Source organism: Elephas maximus, chromosome X, assembly GCF_024166365.1.
Source record: "Elephas maximus indicus isolate mEleMax1 chromosome X, mEleMax1 primary haplotype, whole genome shotgun sequence".
In the NCBI taxonomy this organism is placed as follows: Eukaryota; Metazoa; Chordata; class Mammalia; order Proboscidea; family Elephantidae; genus Elephas; species Elephas maximus.
In genome coordinates this window covers 29,767,816-29,788,718 of record NC_064846.1, presented here as the reverse complement: position 1 = coordinate 29,788,718, position 20,903 = coordinate 29,767,816, and the positions used below count along the sequence as shown (strand labels likewise).

Sequence of the window (20,903 nt, the reverse complement as noted above, 5' to 3'; positions counted from 1 at the left end):
CCTATTCATAAAGGTACTACCTCATGGTTCTAAACATATTTCAATGTAACTCTTAGTATATTTACTAGAGAGAGAATTCATTGTCATGTGGGAACATTTTGAATCTTGTGCATGAAACTAAATGACTGGAATGTCAAAAAAAATGTAGATATTGAATGGTTTAACCTAACCTAGCAAATCTTTTTTTTTTTTTTTTGATACCAGAACATTGATTGCACAACTAAGCTTTGAATTCATTAAGATGAACTGGATGCTGCAATAGGTGCCCTCTTGGATTTAGGATTCACGGAATCCATGCCCGAATCTGTGGTATACAATCTTTAGGTGTCTCATTTGACCAGTACTGGTGGTATTTCATCTTTTAGCCTTGGCGCTCCAATTATCCTTTCTCTTGAGTTTGGCAGCGTAGACACATTTGCCACATATTGACTTCCAAGGGTGGTGGGCCTTAGAGTCACAGTGGCAGCACAGGTGTGCATCTTATTGTGACACTTTCCAAATGATGACGTTCCCTTCATCATCTTTCTTCTGGGCCTAGACTAAAGAGCTAGCAAGCCATTTTGATTCAGCTTAATACTACTTCTTTCTGGCTTCATTTGCCCCACTGATCCTTAGCACCTTTTTCTGTGCTCTTTGGGGTCCCCAATTTTGTTACTGACAAGTCCCTTCAATATTTAATATCTTCTTTGAACCTTTTAAAGGTCTCTGACTTAATTAAGGTCTGGCTCTCTACTAACACTGCCATCTCTCTGGCTACATATTCCAAAGAAGACTGCTGTTTCTCATAGGACAAACAGGAGTAATTGACATACTCCATGTTTCCACTACTACTTCCAAGAGCATAGCTCTAGACACTTCAACATTTTAAAATATGACTACTGCCCTTCTTGTCTCCTGAAAGTTCTTTCTCAAATGAGGGAGATGATGATATTTAGTGGATACATCCTAGTCCATACCCTCTTAATCTCTTTGCAGTTCTTGGCATTGATAAGTCCTTTCCCCTTGGACTATTTTTAGCCCTTAGTTTCCATGACAGTGCACATGATCCCCAAGATTCTGCCTTCCAGCCCCTTCTTTCTTAATGAATTCATGCATTCCCAGCATTATCACATTGGTGAAAACTGAATGTACTGTAGATGCGTATTTCAGATTGTCTGCTATTCTGTTACATATGGATGTTCCAGAGAACCTCAAACTCAACCCACTTCAACCTGAGCTAACCATTGAAGTCTTGTTTTATATTTTACCCCTGACTTGCATTTCTCAGTCAATGACTTGTCCATCTCCCCAATAACCCTGAATCACTACTAGGAACTCAATGAACCTTTTCTGAAGGTACCCGAAGCATAAAGAATAACAAAAACATAAAGGAAAACAAATATAGACTCTGCCAAGAAATAAAAAAATTACAAAGTACTCCTATAGTTCATTATGCATGTCATTATCAAAACTCTTACCAAATTTTCTTGTAATTATTTATTCAGACATCTTTTCCCCTCACGTTATCCTCAGCTCTTTAATGCAGTTGTTGTGATGTTAGCTTCCGTTGAGTCAGCCCCTAAATCACAGCATCCCCATGAAAAACAGAACAAAACACTGCCCAGACTTTTCTGATCCATAGGGTTTTTATTGGCTGAATTTTGGAAGTAAATTTCCAGAGTTTTCTTCCTAGTTGGTCTTAATCTGGAAGTTCCATTGAAACCTGTTGAATATCATAGCAATATGCAAGCCTCCACTGATAGACAGGTGGTAGGTAAGCACCAGGTGCCTTGGCCAGGAACTGAACCCAGGTCTCCAGCATGGAAGGCAAAAATCCTACCACTGAACCACCCATGGTAGTTGTACCTTATTTTTTCTTGTAACTCAACAACCAGATTCTCAGTTTTCTCATTATTATATGTGATTTAAATGTAACTGGCACAGATTTCAAAAAACAAATGGTACAAGTGGTGGAAAACTCATTTTGAAAACTGTAGTGTGTTTCACATATATGAAACATCATATGAAATTTATTTATCAACATATATTTTGCGAGCACCTACTATGTACAAGTTACTAGGCCAGGAAGGAACAGTAGTATGACAGTTAAGAGAGCAGCCTCTAAAGACTTTGAAACTTGCTCTTGAATATCAAGTAGCTAAAGCAAGAGGAAAAAGTGATGAAGGAAAAGAACTGAACAGAAGATTTTCAAAGGGCGGCTTGAGAAGACATAGTAAAGTATTATAATGACAAGTGCAAAGACCTGGAGATAGAAAACAAAAAAAAGGAGAACTCCCTTGGCATTGGGTTTTGGGTTTCCCTTGGCATTTCTCGAGTTCAAAGAACTGAAGAGAAAATTTAGACTTTTAGTGGCAATATTGAAGTATTCTACAGGGGAAATATTACATGGCTCAGGAATCATCAAAAGAAGATGGAAGGAATATGCAGAGTCACTGTACCAAAAAGAATTGGTTGACATTCATCCATTTCAGGAAGTAACATATGTTCAGGAACCGATGGTACTAAAGGAAGAAGTCCAAGCTGTACTGAAGGCACTGGTGAAAAATAAGGCTCTGGGAACTGATGGAATACCAACTGAGATATTCCAACAAATGGAAGAAGTACAGCCAGAATGCTTTTTAGAAGCAAGGAAGGTGAGACTTCGTCTCACATACTTTGGGCATGTTATCAGGAGTGACCACTTCCTGGAGAAGGACATCATGCTTGGTAAAGTAGAGGATCATCAAAAAAGAGGAAGATCCTCAATGAGATGGATTGACACAGTGGCTGCAACAATGGGCTCAAGCATAATGATCGTGGGGATGGTGCAGGAACTGACAGTGTTTCTGTTGTACAAAAGGTTTCTATGAGTAGGAACTGACTCAATGTCACCTAACAACAACAGCAAGGACAGAGTAGAATTGCCCCATAGGGTTTCCAAGGAGTGGCTTGTGAATTCAGACTGCTGACCTTTTGGTTAGCAGTCAAGCTTTTAACCACCACAATAAACCCACCAAATTTAAAGCTATTTCCCATTTCTTAATTCGGTTATGTCCTACTTCCAAAAACAAAGGCTAATTTTAAATGTACTATTCTTATTGATGCAAAAGCACAAATTAATTTGTTTCAGTTTTATTCAAGGAAAGGTTCTGCTGAATCTATCCCTATGATTCAAGGAGGCTAGTCCAATGAATGACTAACTAATAGTAACTAAACTGAACATAAAAATAACAAGGAAAACAGAACGCTAATTTGTTAATTTGTATTTAAAGCATTACAACGTGGTCTTAAAGACCTGGCAGCCAATTTTTTTTTCCTTTAGATGAAGTTGCTTATCTCTGCTCTGATTCACTAGGTGCTGATTTCACAGATTTCCTTTCCAAGGGAACTCTATTTACCTTATCTCCAAATTTTTGAATGGCACCGTGTTGTAGTCTCTAAGTGTATAAACAATTACACCTGTTATTAAAAGCATGAATTTATCCTATTAATGAGGTAGGAGTGATTTTAATGTAATGGCTATTAGTTTCAGGCAGGTTCAATCCTTTTTTTCCAATAACTTCTAATGGTTTATACCTAGTGTCATGGATTGAATTATGTCCCCCCCAAAATTTGTGTATGAACTTGGTTAGGCCATATTTCCCAGTATTGTGTGGTTGTCCTCCATTTTCTGATTGCAATTTTATGTTGAGAGGATTATAGTGGGATTGTAATACCACCCTTACTCAGGTCACCTCCCTGATCCGATGTAAAAGGGTTTTCCCTGGGGTGTGGCCTGTGCCACCTTTTATCTCTCAAGAGATAAAAGGGAAGCCAGCAGAGAGTTGGGGACCTCATACCACCAAGAAAGCAGCACTGGGAGCAAAAAGTTTTGAACCAAATAGTAATATACTCTTGATTCATGTAAACATAGTAAACACTTGATGTGATATTTGAAAATAAAAGCAATTAGAACAGTTTCAGTCCCCTCTCCTTGATCCTATCATAGTTTAACTTGGTCCTTCCAATGTTATCATGACCTTAGATATGGGTATAGATGGGAGGTCCTTTGGGCCTGGGGACCCTGTGCCTAAGAAACTCCTTGACCAGGGGAAGATTGAGGACAAAGACATTCCTCCAGAGCCGACAGAGAAAGAAAGCCTTCCCCTGGAGCCAACACCCTGAATTTGGACTTTTGCCTACTTTACTGTGAGGAAATAAACTTCTCTTTGTTAAAGCCATCCACTTGTGGTATTTCTGTTACAGCACTAGATGACTAAGACACCTAGATTTCCTCACCTCTTTACCTCCCATCTCTACCCATATCTAAGGTCATGATAACATTGGAAGGACCAAGTTAAACTATGACAGTGTCAAGGAGGGGGGCTGAAACTGTTGTAATTGCTTTTACTTTAAAAAATCACATCAAGTGTTTACTATGTTTACATGAATCAAGAGCATATTACTATTCGGTTCAAAACATTTTCATCTGTACTCTATCACCTGTCTTCAGATGACTTCTTCACTCACCAAAATGCAAGAAAAACAAATACGAAATTCAAAACAGTACACTTGCTCTCAAGTTGCTTATAATGGTTCCTTTGATAGTGAAACAAAAATCATTTCATAGCTTTCTTTAAAACTTTCCTTAATATTTAGGTTTGAACATTTCAAAAAGGTTCCAGCAACATTTTAGTACCAGACACAACTTGTTTTAATTACTAACCTCACTTACTGTAAATTAGAATTGCAATAATCTGCAAATGCTAATTTAAACCTGGATTTGCTTCCGAGCAGGCTGCATGTAATAATGAACAAGCAGCAGATTATCCTCAAAAGGGCAATATACTGTGCCACAAATCACAAGTTGCATTTCCTCCTGTTTTTTTTTCTGAGTGCAAAATGTGATTCCAAAAAGATGTTATTAAACTATAACACCTTAGTCATTTTCAAGCTCTAGGCACTTAAAGTGCTGAATTTTAGATTAGTTTTTTATATTCTGCCTGTGCCTAGTTTCCTTACTGTATGTAAAGTTATTAAAGCTGTCTGCTTCAATTTCTCCTCTACTTAGGAAGATATGACAAAAAGATGAAAGCGGCTACCTTTAATCTCAAAAAGCTAAACTCAGTGCAAAAATGAAACAGGAGAATACATAAAGACAATAAGAGTGCTTTTCCAAAGGTAGCTTACATTCATTGAGTGGTCACTAAAAAAGCACTAAACTGGAAGTATGTGACAATGTAATAGTCTTCAGGCTCAATTTCCTCTCTAGATAGTTGACATTGTTTTGTTTTGTTTTTATTATTATTATGCTATGTAATTGAAATGCCACTTGCCATACAATGATTTGCTTTAGTGGGGAAAAGGGGGAGATAAAAACATTTGTTCTGTAAACTGCATTAGGAAAAATAAAAAAGACATATTAAGGCATGAGCAGCAATTAGATTCAGCAATCCATTTTCAAAAAGGAGCTTCGAAGTCTTTCTTGAAACCAAAATGGAATTTTATGCTGTCGTTTTTGCTATTATAAGTGTTTAATATAGAAATGGGCTCAAGGGTTGAATGAAATGACTGCCTTTCTAATTGCCTGGCATCCAGATATGGATGTGGATTTTCAAGTATTTGTATTTTGTTGCTTTTATACTTCTCACTATTTATAACTATTTATTGGGCCATTCAACTTCTGAGATTTCTATAGCTAAAAGAATTTGAAATCACGTGGACCTGAGATCACAAATTCTTGCCCTTGTGCTGAGGTTTTCATTATGCAATTGTGTTTTCTCTAAAGTTCTATTACTCTCTTTTTCATTCCTCCCTGACCCATACTTCCTCCCATTTATCCAAACTAGAAAACTAGAATCAGCTTTGACTCTAAAATTCTCTTCCCCTACCTCTAGTCAGTTACCAAATCTGGATAAAAATAACTCCTCAATTTTTCTCCTGTTTGATATTGTACAGGTGTTGGCTCTCTTTATCTTCCGCCAGGATTATTACAAATGCTCCTCACTAATCTTCCTGTCTCATGATCACTTTTCTTTCCTGAAATTGCCAGAGTGCTCTTTTTAAAACATGGATTGGATAATCTTTTTCTATGGCAAGGGTTGGCAAACCACAACTTGAAGCCATAATCTACAGGTTAAAGTACAAATTCCTTAGCATAACATACAAAATACTTTGTGATTTAACCCTTACTTACATTTTTTTACATTTATAGGTAATCACCAGCCATTCCCACTCACCCACTATATGATTCAGCCATATTAAATTTCTGTTTATGGTTAACACACACACACACACAAACACAAAGCCAATGGTCTTCATGGCTCCTTGCTATTCCCATTTGCCTGGCAAAATCCTCCTTATTGTCCAAAACTTGGTTAAAAAGTCATCTCCTCTGGAAAAATTTATCTTTACTAACCTATGCACAATTAGTTGTCTTTTCTTTAAATGTGTCCCCTTGGCAATTTGTAAGTACCTTTAATAGCATCTATGACATTGTATCATAATTATCTACGTTTGGAAACCCTGGTCACGTAGTGTTCAAGAGCTATGGCTGCTAACCAAAAAGGTCAGCAGTTGAGTCCACCAGGTGCTCCTTGGAAACCCTGTGGGGCAGTTCTACTCTGTTCTATAGGGTTGCTAGGAGTTGGAATTGACTTGATGGTGAAGGGCTTTTTGTTTGTTTGTTTGGTTTAATAGCATTTATTAATTATATCATAATTATTTATGTTTAGATTATTATTTTTTGTTTCTCCCCTTACATTCCCCCCAGCTATGAGGTGGGGGTTATACTTTATTCCCAGAGCTTAGCATAATTTCTGTCATAGGACTGGCACAAACTAGGCAACATATAAATATCTTTTCCAGATAAATGATGAATGAATGAAGGATGAGCCAATGTAAGAAAGAAAATTAATAAAAAGAATAATTCTGGCAAAATACAGTGTAACACTCAGTATAATCACAAATAATATATATAATCAGAAAATACCTAAATTGCTCCTTATCATTAATAGTATAAACTACAAATTTCTTAAGCAAAAAGAGTTCTTGATGTCCCCCATCATATACAGTCTACTCATTATATTTTACAAATATTAATGCTTATGATAATAATGATAATGACCATAAGTAGCATTCATTGAGAACCTTCAATGTGCCAAGTACTATTTCATGCGTTTTTGCAAATATTTTATAATTTAATACTCAGAACTCTATCAGGTAGCTAGTATTATTATTTTCATTTCATAGATTGAAAAAAAGTGACACACTCCCCCACATCTTCCCACACACCAACAGGACTCTAGTGTAATACTAGCAGAATACAGGTGGAAGAGCTGTGAGACAATTTTTCTGAGGAGGAGTACTTAGGAAAGACCAAAATCAAGAGGGAATAAAAATGCTCCCACCCGCCTCTCCTTCCCCTCCCCCTTCTGGCGAGAGGCAGCAGCAGTGCAACCATGCACATGGCCTCCTGCCAATTGCTACTCTTTCCTGTCTGGTGAGGGGCGGACAGCACATGACCACGTGCACTCTAGCCTGTCATCCCCCCACTTGGTGAGAGGCAGCAGCAGCGTGGCCATGTGTGCACCTACTGCCACTCACCCACCCATCTGGCAGGAGGTAGTGATCATGCCTCTGCCAGCCAGCCACACCCACAACACTTACTGCTGCACTCACTCAAAGAGTATCACTGCCCACTCCTGTGCAACTGGACCAAGAACAGATGGAGGTTAAATCCCCAAATTTCTCTCAGCTGCCCTGCAAGATCAGCAAACAGAGGCTCTGCTCACACACCCAGCCATTTCCCCACTCACCTGGAGACAACTGAAAGCACTCCAGTGTGGCCAGACTAGCAGAGTAGCACTCCTGTCCTGCCTGCCCAGATACATCAAAACAAAACAAAACAAAACAAAACAAAAAATCAGGACTCAGCAAACAAACATACAATTAATAAACATGAAAACACCTTAATGCCTCAGAGACAGCAGACAATATGGACAATATGAAATCACTTAAAGAAACAGAACAAGATGACTCCAACAAGTAACCAAAACAAAGAACCAGAAAACCTCCCTTAGGAAGAAATGGTAATGGAATTACCTGATAAGGAATACAAAAGACTATACGTACATTAAGAAAGACGTCACAGAAAACACAGGAAAAAAAAAAGGAAAACACAGACAGAACACTAAAAGAATTCAGGAAAACAATACAAGAGCAAAACAACAAAATAAATAAACAATTAGAAACCATACAAAAACAGAAACTAGAAATCCAGAAGATAACAATAAAATTTCAGAAATAAATAACTTAATGGAAATACAGAGAAGAATCGAGTCAATGGAAGATAGAATCAGTGAAATGGGAAAAAAAAAAAACCCTTAACACTAATTTTTTTGAAGGAGAATCAGAAAAAAAATGAAGAAAAATGAAGAAACCCTAACAGTTATGTGGGACACTATCAAGAGGGATAATTTATGTGTGATCAGAATTCCAGAACAAAAGGAGACAATAAAAAGCACAGAGAGAATTTTTGAAGATTTGCTGTCAGGAAACTTAATTGATATCATGAAAGACAAGATATCCATCCAAGAAGTACAAAGAACCCCATACAGGATAGATCCCAAAGAAAATCACCAAGACATAATCAAAATTTCCAAAACCAAAGACAAAGAAAGAATCTGAAGAACAGCTCAAGAAAAATGAAAGATCATGTACAAAGCGTAACCAATAAGACTTAGCTCTGATTTCTCAGGAGAAACCATGTAGACAAGAAGGCAATGGGACAACATATATAAATCCCTGAAAGAAAAAAAAATTGCCAATCAAGAATTATATATACAGCAAACTTGTCTCTCAAATATGAAGGTGAAATAAGGATATTTCCTGATAAACAGAAATTAATTTGTCAAAAACAGACAAGTCTTACAAGAAATATTTAAGGGAGTCTTTCTGACAAAGAACCAACAGCATAAGACAACAAACTGAGATTAAGACACATAACAGCATCAGCCAGATACTGACCTAGATAAAGAATCCTCAAAAATAAAATACAGCTATACTGAAAACAGGGAACTAGAGATGTCAATCTGTAAATGATGACAACTCCAAAACAAAAAACGGGAAAAATGCTGTAATTATAGAGCTTCCATATAGAGAGGAAATCAAGGCAATATTAAGAAATAAAAGACTGCTTTAAACCTGTTGTTGTTGTTCTGTGCCATTGAGTTGATTCTGACTCATAGCAACCCTATAGAACAGAGTAGAACTCCACAGGGTTCCCAAGGAGCGGCTGGTGGATTCCAACTGTCACCTTTTAGTTAGCAGCCGTAGCTCTTAACCAGTATGTCACCAGGGTTTCCAGAACATCTGTAAGTATGGTGATTAGGAAAAATTCCGAAGCAGAGTTAACAAAAGTAGAATTTTTAAAGAACATTTCCTTTTGATGGTTTATATAATAGTATGCAACCTGGAAAAATACTAAAAATTTTAGTACTGCTGACCTTTTGGTTAGCAGCCTGAGCTCTTCACCACTTCACCAACCTAGGAAGATAAAATTAACTTCAGGGTAGCCACAAAGAAAATTAAAAAACCTACTTATCAAAATAAAAAGAAGACAATTATAAAGACTCAATAAATACAAAATTAACAACAAAGGAAATGAAAAGTAAATCCACAAACAAAAAGAACTCAGCACAGAAAATTATGCGGAAGAAATAAACCAAAACAAAAAAAAAGCATAATGAAATGGCAGCAGTGAATTCATACCTATTGATAATCATACTGAATGTAAATGCATCTGTAAGGAATGGATAAAAATAAAAACACAACTCATCAATATGCTGTCTACAAAAGACATACCATATACACAAAAATATAAATAAACTAAAAATCAAAGAATGGAAAATGTATGTCAAGCAAACAATAACCAAGAAAGATTAGGAGTGGCAATATTAATCTCAGATAAAATAGACTTTAGGGCAAAATCCAAAATAAGAGACAAAGATTGACACTTTATCAATGATTAAAGGGTCAATCCACCAAGAGGACATAACCATAATAAATATATACTCACCCAATGACAGACCTCTAAAGTACATAAAACCAACGCTAATTTTTTTAATAGCCCTGAGAAGAGAAATGGACAGCTCCACAATAATAGTAGACTTTAATATAACACTTTCAATGAAGTTCAGAACAACGATAAAGAAACTCAACAAAGATACAGAAAACTTAAATGTTACAATCAAGCAACTTGAGCTCATAGACATATACAGAATGCTCCACCCAACTCAGCACAGTGTGCATTCTTTTCCAATACACATGGGTAATTCCACAGAATAGGTAATATTTTAGGACATAAAGCAAACCTCAATAAATTAAAAATATCAAAATAATACAAGGCATCTTCTCAGATTACAAAGCTATAAAATTAGAAATCAATAAAAGAGAGAATGAGGGGAAAAAATAAAATACATGAAAATTGAATAACACCTTTTTTTAAAAAACCACTGGGTAGAAGAAGAAATTAAAAATGAAAAAAAAAAAAAACTCATAGAATCAAAGGAGAATGAAAATACAACATACCTACCAAAACATTTGGGACAGAGAAAAAGCAGCGCTCAGAGGTCAATTTATGGCAATAAACGCACACATCAATAAAGAAGAAAGGACCAAATCAATACCTTAACCATACAATTTAAATGAATAGAAAAAGAGCAGCAAAAGAAGCCAACTGCCAGAAGAAAGGAAAAATAAAGATTAAAGCAGAAATAAATAAATCAGAAAACAGAAAAACCATCAAAAGAATAAACAAGACTAGAAGTTGGTTCTTTGAAAAGATCAATAAAATTGGCAAATTGTCAAAAGAAAAAAAGGAGAAGCAAATAACCCAAATAAGAAATGAGATGGGTGACATTACAACAGAACCAACTAAAATAAAAAGGATAACAGAATACTATAAAAAACTGTAGTCCAACATATTTGAGAACCCAGAGGAAATGGACAAATTTCTAGAAACACACTACCTACCTAAACTAACACAAAGTGAACAGACCTATAACAAAAGAAGGAATTGAAGAAGTCATAAAAACTCCCAAGGAAAAAAGCCTGGCCTAAACAGCTTCTCTAAAGAATTCTACAAAACATTCAGAGAAAAGCTGACACCAACACTACTCAGACTATTCCAGAACATAGAAAAGAAAGGAACACTCTCGAATTCACTCTATGAAACCAGCATAACCCTGATACCAAAGCCAGACAAAGACATAACTAAAAAATCAAAACTACAGATCAATATCCCTAATGAACATAGGTGCAAAAATTTTCAACAAAATTCTAGCCACAGAACTCAACAGCATATCAAAAAAAAAAAAAATCATGACCAAATAGCATTCATGCCAGGTATGCAAGGATGGTTTGATATTAAAACATCAGTCAACATAATCCACCACATAAATAAGACAAAGTAAAAAAATCACATGATCATCTGATCATCTCAACTGATGCAGAAAAAACATTTAATAAAGTCTTACTCCAATTCCTGATAAAAACTGTCACCAAAATAGGAATAGAATAGAAGGGAAACTTTTCAACATACTTAAGAACATATATACAAAACCAACAGCCAACATTGTTCTAAATGGAGACCGAAAGAATTCTCCTTGATAATGGGAACCAGAGAAGGATGTTCTTTATCACCACTCTTATTCACTATTGTACTGGAAGTCCTAGCTAGACTAGTAAGACAAGAAAGGCATAAAAATCAGTAAGGAAAATGTAAAGTTATCCCTATTCACAGATGATATGATCCTATACACAGAAAATCTCAGAGATTCCACAAGAAAGTTACTGAAACTAATATTAAGGATTCAGCAAAATGGCAAGGTACAAGATCAACATACAAAAAACAGTCGGATTCCTCTACACTAACAAAGAGAAGTCTGAAAAGGAAATCAGGAAAGCAGTACCATTTACAGTAGCCCCCCAAAAGGTAATACTTAAGAACAAATCTAACTAGGGATGTAGAGGATTAAAAGAAAACTATAAAACACTACTGCAAGAAACCAAAAGAGACTTACATAAATGGAGAAATATACCTTGCCCATGGATAGAAAGATTTAACATTGTGAAAATGTCAATATGATCCAAAGCAAACTATGGATACAAAGCAATCCCCATCCAAATTCCAACAACATTCTTTAATGAGATGGAAAAACTAATCATCAACTTTATATGGAAAGGAAAAAACCCTTGGATAACTAAAACACTGAAAAAGAAGAACAAAGTAGGAGGCCTCGTAGTTCCCAAACTCGGGATCTATTATACATCCATGGTAGTCAAAACAGTCTGGTATTGGTACAACAACAGACACATAGACCAAAGGAACAGAATTGAGAACCCAGAAGAAAATCCCTTCAGCTATGGACAGCTGATCTTCAACAAAGGGTTGAAATCCATTACATGGGGAAGAGATAGTCTTTTCAACAAATGTGCTGGCAAAACTGGATATCCATTTGCAGAAAAATGAAACAGGATCCATACCTCACACCATACACAAAAACTAATTCAAAATGGAACGAAATATAAATGTAAAACTTAAAACTATAAAGATCATGAAAGAAAATATAGGGACAATGCTAAGGGCCCTAATATATGGCATAAATAGAATATCATGCATAACTAAAAATGCACAAATTTCAGAAGATAAACTAGATAACTAGGATCACCTAAAAATTAAACACTTATGCTTATCAAAAGCATTTACCAACAGAGTAAAAAGAGAAATTACAGACTGGGAAAAAACCTCTGGCAATGACATAGCTGATAAAGGTTTAATCTCTAAAACATATAGAAAACTTCAACAACTCAACAACCAAAAGACAAACAACCTAATCATAAAATGGGCAAAGAACATGAACAGACAATTAACCAAAGAGAACATTCAGGCAACCAATAAATACAAGAAAATATGCTCGCGATCATTAGCCATTAAAAAAAAAAGAGATGCAAATCAAAACTATGATGATATACCATCTCACCCCTGCAAGAACGACACTGATCAAAAAAAACAAAAACAAAAAATAACAACTGCTGGCGAGGTTGTGGGGAGATTGGCGCTCTCATACATTGCTGGCGGGAATGTGAAATGTTACAACCACTATGAAAAACAATATGGCACGTCTTTAAAAGCCTAGGAATAGGAATACCATGTGATCTAGCAATCTTACTACTGGGTATATATCCTAGAGAAATAAAACCCATCACATGAAGAGACATATGCACACACATGTTCATTGTGGCATTATTCACAATAGCAAAAAGATGGAACAACCTAAGTGCCCATCAACAGGTGAATGGATAAACAAATTTTGGTACATACACACAATGGAATACTAAGCAATGATAAAGAATAATGATGAACCCATGATACATCTCATGACATGGATGAATCTGGAGGACATTATGCTGAGCAAAATAAGTCATCACAAAAGGACAAATATTACATGAGACCACTATTATAGAAAGTCAAGAAAAGGTTTATACACAGAAAGAAACAATCTTTGATGGTTACCAGCAGGGGAAGGAGAGTGGAGGAAAATCTCCAACTACATAGTAGACGTGTATTAACTTTGGTGAAGGGAAAGGCTATGCACAATATAGGGGAAGTCAGTACATCTAGACCAAGGCAAAGGAAGACACTGAGAGGAAAGCAAAAAGAGAAACAACAACAACAACAAAAAATGCAAACGCAGTAAATACTATAACACATACAAAAAAAAAAAAAGCTCCATTGCCATCAAGTCAATTCTGACTCATAGCAACCCTATAGGACAGAGTAGACCTGCCCCATAGAGTTTCCAAGGAGCGCCTGGTGGATTCGAACGGCCGACCTTTTGATTAGCAGCCGTAGCTCTTAGCCACTATGCCACCAGTGTTTCCAATAACACATGCAACCCTACAACAATAGTAAAAACAAACAATAATTTTACAAGCAGGTACGTAGGTATATATGTATGCTGAATAGGGGTAGGAGGGAGTATAGGAGTACACCCATGTACATATATATGTTTTTCTGTGAATATTTTTACATGGATATTTGTATGTACAGCATGTATATTTATATACATAATAGAGCATTCCAGGGCACAGTCACAGAAGCTTCCTAGACACAACCAAACACCTTGTGGGACTGAGTTGTTGGAGCTGAGGGCTACGGACTATGGTCTCAGGGGTCATCTAGGTCAATTGGCATAAGCATAATTCAAAAAGAGAATGTTCTACATCCTACTTTGGTGAGTAGCGTCTGGGGTCTTAAAAATCTGTGAGTGGCCATCTAAGATACAACTATTGGTCTCATCCTGTCTGGCACAAAGGAGAATGAAGAAAACAAAAGACACAAGGAAGCAATTAGTCTAACGGACTAACAGACTGCATGAACCACAGCCTTCACTAGCCTGAGACCAGAAGAATTAGATGGTTCCCAGCTACTACCACTGACTGCTCTGACTGGGATCACAATAGAGGGTCCTGGATAGAATGGGAGAAAAATGTAGAACAAAATTCAAATTCACAAAAAGACCAGACTTACTGGTCTGACAGAGACTGGAGGAACCCCCAAGACTATGTCCCATAGATACCCTTCTAACCGAGAACTGAAACCACTCCTGAAGTTCACTTTTCAGCCAAATATTAGACAGGTCTATAAAACAAACAATAACATACATGAGGAATATGCTGCTTAGAACAATCAAGTATACAAGGCCAAATGGGCAACACCTGCCCAAAAACAAATATAAGAAGGCAGGAAGGGGCAGGAAAACTGGACAAATGCAAACGGGAAATCTGGAATGGAAAGGAGGAGAGTGCTGACACATTGCAGGGATTGCAATCAGTGTCCTGAAACAATTTGTGTATAAATTATTGAATGGGAAACTAATTTGCTCTGTAAACTTTCACCTAAAGTACAATAAATGTTAAAAAAAAAAGAGGGGATAAAAATAAATAAATTAATTAAAAAAACTAGAGGAATTTGATGCCCCTGGCACCTACAGTTAAGTCCCTAGGTGGCGCAAGTGGTTTGAACTTGATTGTTAACCTAAACGTTGTCAGTTCAAATGCACCCTGCAGCACTGTGGAAGAAAGCCCTAGCAATCTGCCAAGAAAGCCCAGCTGAACAGTTCTACTTTGTAACATATGGGGTTGCCATGAATTGACTCAATGGTAACCAGTTTGATATTTTTTTTTTTGCCTGGCACCTATAATTACAGGAAACATCAAACAAAGTCCAACTCTTAAGCAGGATAACATAAAACCTCACACTAAAGACCCATTTACCACATTTCCTATTACCCAATACATGTCCAGCTTTCAACAAGACATTACAAGGCATACCAAAGGGCAAAGGAAAAGCACACTATAAAGAGATAAAGCATCAGAACCAGACTCAGATATAAATCCACCCATAAAAATCCATTGCCGTCAAGTCGATTCCGACTCAAAGCGACCCTATAGGACAGAATAGAACTGCCACATAGGGTTTCCAAGGAGCGCCTGGTGGATTCAAACTGCTGACCTTTTGGTTAGCAGCTGTAGCTCTTAACCACTACACGACCTGGGTCTCCCAGATATAACACAGAGGTTAAAATTATCAGAAGGCAATTTAAAATGACTATGGTTAAAACATTAATAGCTCTAATGGAAAAAAAAAGACAAAAGGGAAGAACAAATGAGTAATGTAAGCAGAAAAGTGGAAATTCTATGAAAGATTCTAAAGGAAATGCTTGAAATAAAAAACTCTGCAGCAAAAATGAAAGATACCTTCAACGACCTCATTGGTAGACTCAAAATAGCTGAGGAAAAAAAAAAATCAATAATCCTGAAGATAAAAAAAAAACTGGTGCCATCGAATAGGTCAATAGAAATGTCCCTAATTGAAATGAAAATAGTAATAAGAATAATAATGAGAGATCACCCAAGAATTATGAGACAATTTCACAAGTTGTAACATATGTGTAATGGAAATAACAGAAAGAGAAGAAAGAGCAGAAGAAAATTTGAACAAATAATAGTGGAGAGCTTTCCAAAGTTAACGACAAAAACAGAACCACAGATCCATAAAGCTCAGATAATGCCAAGCAAAATAAACACCAAAACCAAACAAACGCAAAACATTTATGCATACCGTATTCAAACTGAAAAACATCAAGGACAAAGAGGAAATCTTGAAAGAAGCCAGAGGAGGGAAAACAAAACAAAACCCCTTATGTATAGAGGAATAAGGTAAGAATTACAGCAAACTTTCATCAAAAACCTTGCCAGCAAGAGGAGAGCTGAGTAAAATATTTAACGTGCTGAAATAAAGAGAAATCAACCAAACTAAAATTCTGTATCCAGAGAAATCAGTGTTCAAATATAAAGCAGAAATACCTACTCAGACAAACAAAAACTGAGGGAACTTATGGTGAACATACCTGACCTGCAAAAAATATGAAAAATTTCCTTCAGGCAGAAGGAAAATGATATAGATTAGAAAATTGGATTGGCACAAAGGAAGAAAGAGTGTCAGAGAAAAAAATAAATGAAGGTAAAATATATACATATTTTATTCTTAATTGATCTAATAGGTAACTTTTGTTGAAATAATAATAGTAACAATGTATTAAGTGATTATAACTCATGGATGGAGAAAACTAATGATAATAGTATAATAATGGAATGGGAAAAAGAAATTGGGAATATTCTGTGATACGCAGCCCATAAAAAACTCAAACCCACTGCTGTCGAGTCAATTCCGACTCATAGCGACCCTATAGGACAGAGTAGATCTGCCCCATAGAGTTTCCAAGGAGCACCTGGCAGATTCAAACTGTCGACCTCTTGGTTAACAGCTGTAGCACTTAACCACTATGCCACCAGAGTTAAGCTGCCCATACTACAGATGAAAATATAATAGTGTTATTTGAAGGTGGACTTTTGTTAGTTAACAATGTATATTGTAAATTCTCGGGAAACTTCTAATTTCTTTGAAGAAATATAAGTAATATGCTAGGAAAGGAGACAAAATGGAATCATGAAGTGCTCAATTAAAATTGTGGAAGGAAGAACAAGCCTCTTACAATGAGTAAAAAACAGTTACAGATATTGTTGGTATTCAAATAAATCAATAATCACTTTAAACGTGAATGGTCTAAGGATGCCAATTAAAAGATGGAGATTGTCAGAATGGATAAAAATAAAATATCCAACTACATATTATCTACAAGAAACCTACTATAAATATAAATACTCAGGCTAAAAGAAAAGAGAAGGAAAAGATACACCATGCTAACACTAAACAAAATAATGTTGGACTAGCAATACTAAAAAAAAAAAAAAAAACTTTAGAACAAGAAAATTATCAGGAATAAAGAAGGACACTATATAATGATATAGAGGTCAATACTCCAAGAAGAAATACTAATCCTAAACACATATGTACTTAACAACAAAGAGTCAAAATACATGAGACAAAATTTGATAGAAAAGAGAAAGAGGCAAAATAACTATTATAATTGGAGACATCAATACCTCCCCATTAACAATTGACAATATCAATAAACATATAGTCACCTGAATAGTGATTATCAATTACAGAATACCTGAACAGTGATTATCTATTACAGAATACTTCATCCAACAGCAGAATACAGATTTTTCTCAAGTTCACATGGACTATACATCAAGACAGGACAAATTCAGAGTCAGAAAATACAATTCTAAAACTTTCAAAGAATGGACATCATACGAAGTGTGTTCTCAGAACTACAATGGAATTAAATAATGGAAAATTGCCTAATATTATTATCTAGCAATTAAAAAACATGCTGTTAGATCACACAAGGGTCAAAGAAGAATTAGTCAAGAGAAATACAATATATTTTGAGTGAAATAAAAATGAAAATGCAACTTACAAAAATTTGTGAGATGCAGCAAGAGCAGTACTAGAGGAAAATTTATAGCATTAAATATGTTACAAAAGAAGAAAAATCTAAATTCAATAATCTAAGCTTCACCTTAGAAAGCTAGAGGAAGAAGAGCAATTTAAGCCTAAACTAAGCAGAAGAAAAGAAATAATACAAATTAGAGCAGAAACCAAGGACATTAAAATGGAAAACAACAGAAAATTTGAAGAAATTGTTCTCAGAAAAGATCTCTATAATGGATTATCCTCTAGCCACGCTAACCAAGAAAACTAAAAAGAGAAGTCAGAAATGACAGAAGTTAAAGCATAGTCATTACTACTGATCACAAAAAAAGGACAATAAAAAGAAAGTGAAAGAATAATATGAACATAATTTTCTTAACATAGATGAAATGGACCAATTATTTGAAAGGCACAATCTACCAAAACTCACACAAAGTGAAATAAATATTCTAATTAGACCTATATCTATTTTAAAAAGATTGAAATGATGATTAGTCATCTTCGAAAAAAGAAATCACCAGTACATGTGCTTTCACCATTGAATTCTACCACACGTTTAAGAGATGATACCAATATTCCAAAATGTCTTCCAGAAAATAGAAGCAGACTGAACATTTCCAGACTCATTCTTTGAGGCCAACATAACCCTAATAACAACACCAGATAAAGCCATTAGAAGAAAAGAGAACTATAGACCAATAGCTCTCATGAACATAGCTGCAAAAATCCTCAATAAAATATTAGCAAATCAGATCCAACACTGCATAAAAAGAATTGAAGGCTACAACAAAGTGGACCTTATTCCACTTATGCACAGCTGGTTTAACATTCAAAAATCAGTCAATGCAATTCACCACATTAAAAGACTAAAAAACCAAAACCAAAACAACGAAAAACATATAAGAATTGATACAGAGAAAACCAACACATATTGGACAAAATCCAACACCTATTCATGACAAAAGCTCTTAGCTAATTAGGAATAGAGGGAAACTTCCTCAGTTTGGTAAAGAACATCTACAAAAATATTTCAGGTAACATCATACGTATTGGTGAAAATAGTATTTTCCACTAGGATCAAGCACAAGGTAAGGATGTTCTCTCTGACTATGCCCATTCAACACAACACCAGAATTTCTAGCTAGTGAAATAAGAGAAGAAAATAAAATAAGAGGGAATGACATGTAGATATTATTGAACTGGTGTATGTTCTGCTGTGTATATTCTCAACAACAACACACACACACACAAAAATAAAATATAAATTAAAAAAAGAATAGATGTTACTGTTGAGAGAGAATAAGAGCCTACTGGGGTGCTAGAAATATCTGTTTCTTGTTCTATGTGATGACTACAAGTGTTTACATATATATAACAATCACCAAGCTGTATGGTTTAAATTTTTGCATTTTACTATATGTAAAGTATACTTCAATAAAAACAAAAGGCAAAAAACAAAACAAAACTTACATATAGTCTTAGCATACAATCCAACAATTGTTCTCTAAGATATTTATCCAACTAATTAAACTTGCAGGTGAATGTTTATAACAGCTTTATCCAAAATTGCTCCAAACTGGAAGCAATCAATATCATTCAATATGTGAATGGATAAACAAACTGTGGTATATCCATACAAAGGAATATAATACAGTAATAAAAAGACATGGATGATTCTTAAATGCTTATTCCTAACTTGAAAAAGCAATTCTGAAAATGTTATATACTGTATGATTTCAATTATATGACATTCTGGAAAAAGCAAACATATAGACAGTACAAATACTGTGATTGCCAGGGGCTGGGGTGGTGATGATGGATAGGTTAAGCGCAGGTGATATTTTAGGGTGGTAAAACCATTTTGTGTGATAATGTAAAGGTGAGTACAAGACATACATCGGTCAAAACCCATAGAACATCTCAGCACGAAAAACAAACTTTAATATAGGTAAATTTGAAAAGTCATTTAGGAGGTTGGGGGATCCTGGGATGGAATGTAGACTCTGACAAAATAATTTAACTGTATTACAAATGTATGAAACATCACTGAAGGAGGTGGAGAAAGGAAGTGCTGACCTAAGTAACTGTTGAAATGAATAAAGTCTATAAGACTAAAAGCAACAAACTCCACATGAACTGTACTCTGGATGATAAAATTGCTTCCATATGGTACAGATTAACAATTTTAAAATCACTATACATGTGTACTTGCTGTTGTTGTTAAGTGCCATCGGGCCAGTTCCAACTAATAGTTACCCTATGTACCACAGAACAAAATACTGCCAGGTCCTGAGCCATGCTCACAACTGTGGTTATGCTTGAGCCCATTGTTGCAGCCACTGTGTCAGTCAGTCTCATCGAGGCTCTCCCTCCTTTCTGCTGATGCTATACTTTACCAAACATGATCTCCTTGTCCAGACACTGATCCCTCCTGACAACATGTCCAAAGTATGTAAGATGCAGTATCGCCATCCTTGCCTCTAAGGAGCATTCTTGTTGTACTTTTTCAAAACGGATTTTTTCCTTCTTTTGGCGGTCCATGGTATATTCATCACCACAATTCAAAGGTGTCAATTCCTCTTCGGTCTTCCTTATTCATTGTCCAGATTTCACATACATATGATGTGATTGAAAATACTATGGCTTGAGTCAGGCACACCTCAGTCTTTAAGGTGATATCTTTGCTTTTCAACACTTTAAAGAGGTTCTCTGCAGCACATTTGCCCAATGCAATGCATCATTTGATTTCTTGACAGCTGCTTCTATGGCTGTTGATTGTGGATCCAAGTAAAATGAAATCCTTGACAACTTCAATTTTTTCTTCGTTTACCATGATGTGGCTTATTGGTCCAGTTGTGAGGATTTTTGTTTTCTTCATGTTGAGGTGTAACCCATACTGAAGGCTGTGGTCTTTGATCCTCATCAGTAAGTGCTTCAAGTCCTCTTCACTTTCAGCAAGCAAGGTTGTATCATCTGC

At 35.7% G+C, this 20,903-nt stretch overlaps 1 pseudogene; it reads right to left on the bottom strand.

Annotated features, from left to right (window-relative positions):
- Positions 1 to 236: 236 nt before the first annotated feature.
- On the bottom strand, positions 237 to 521 carry LOC126069401 (60S ribosomal protein L37-like; annotated as a pseudogene).
- Between the last annotated feature and the right edge of the window lie 20,382 nt (positions 522 to 20,903).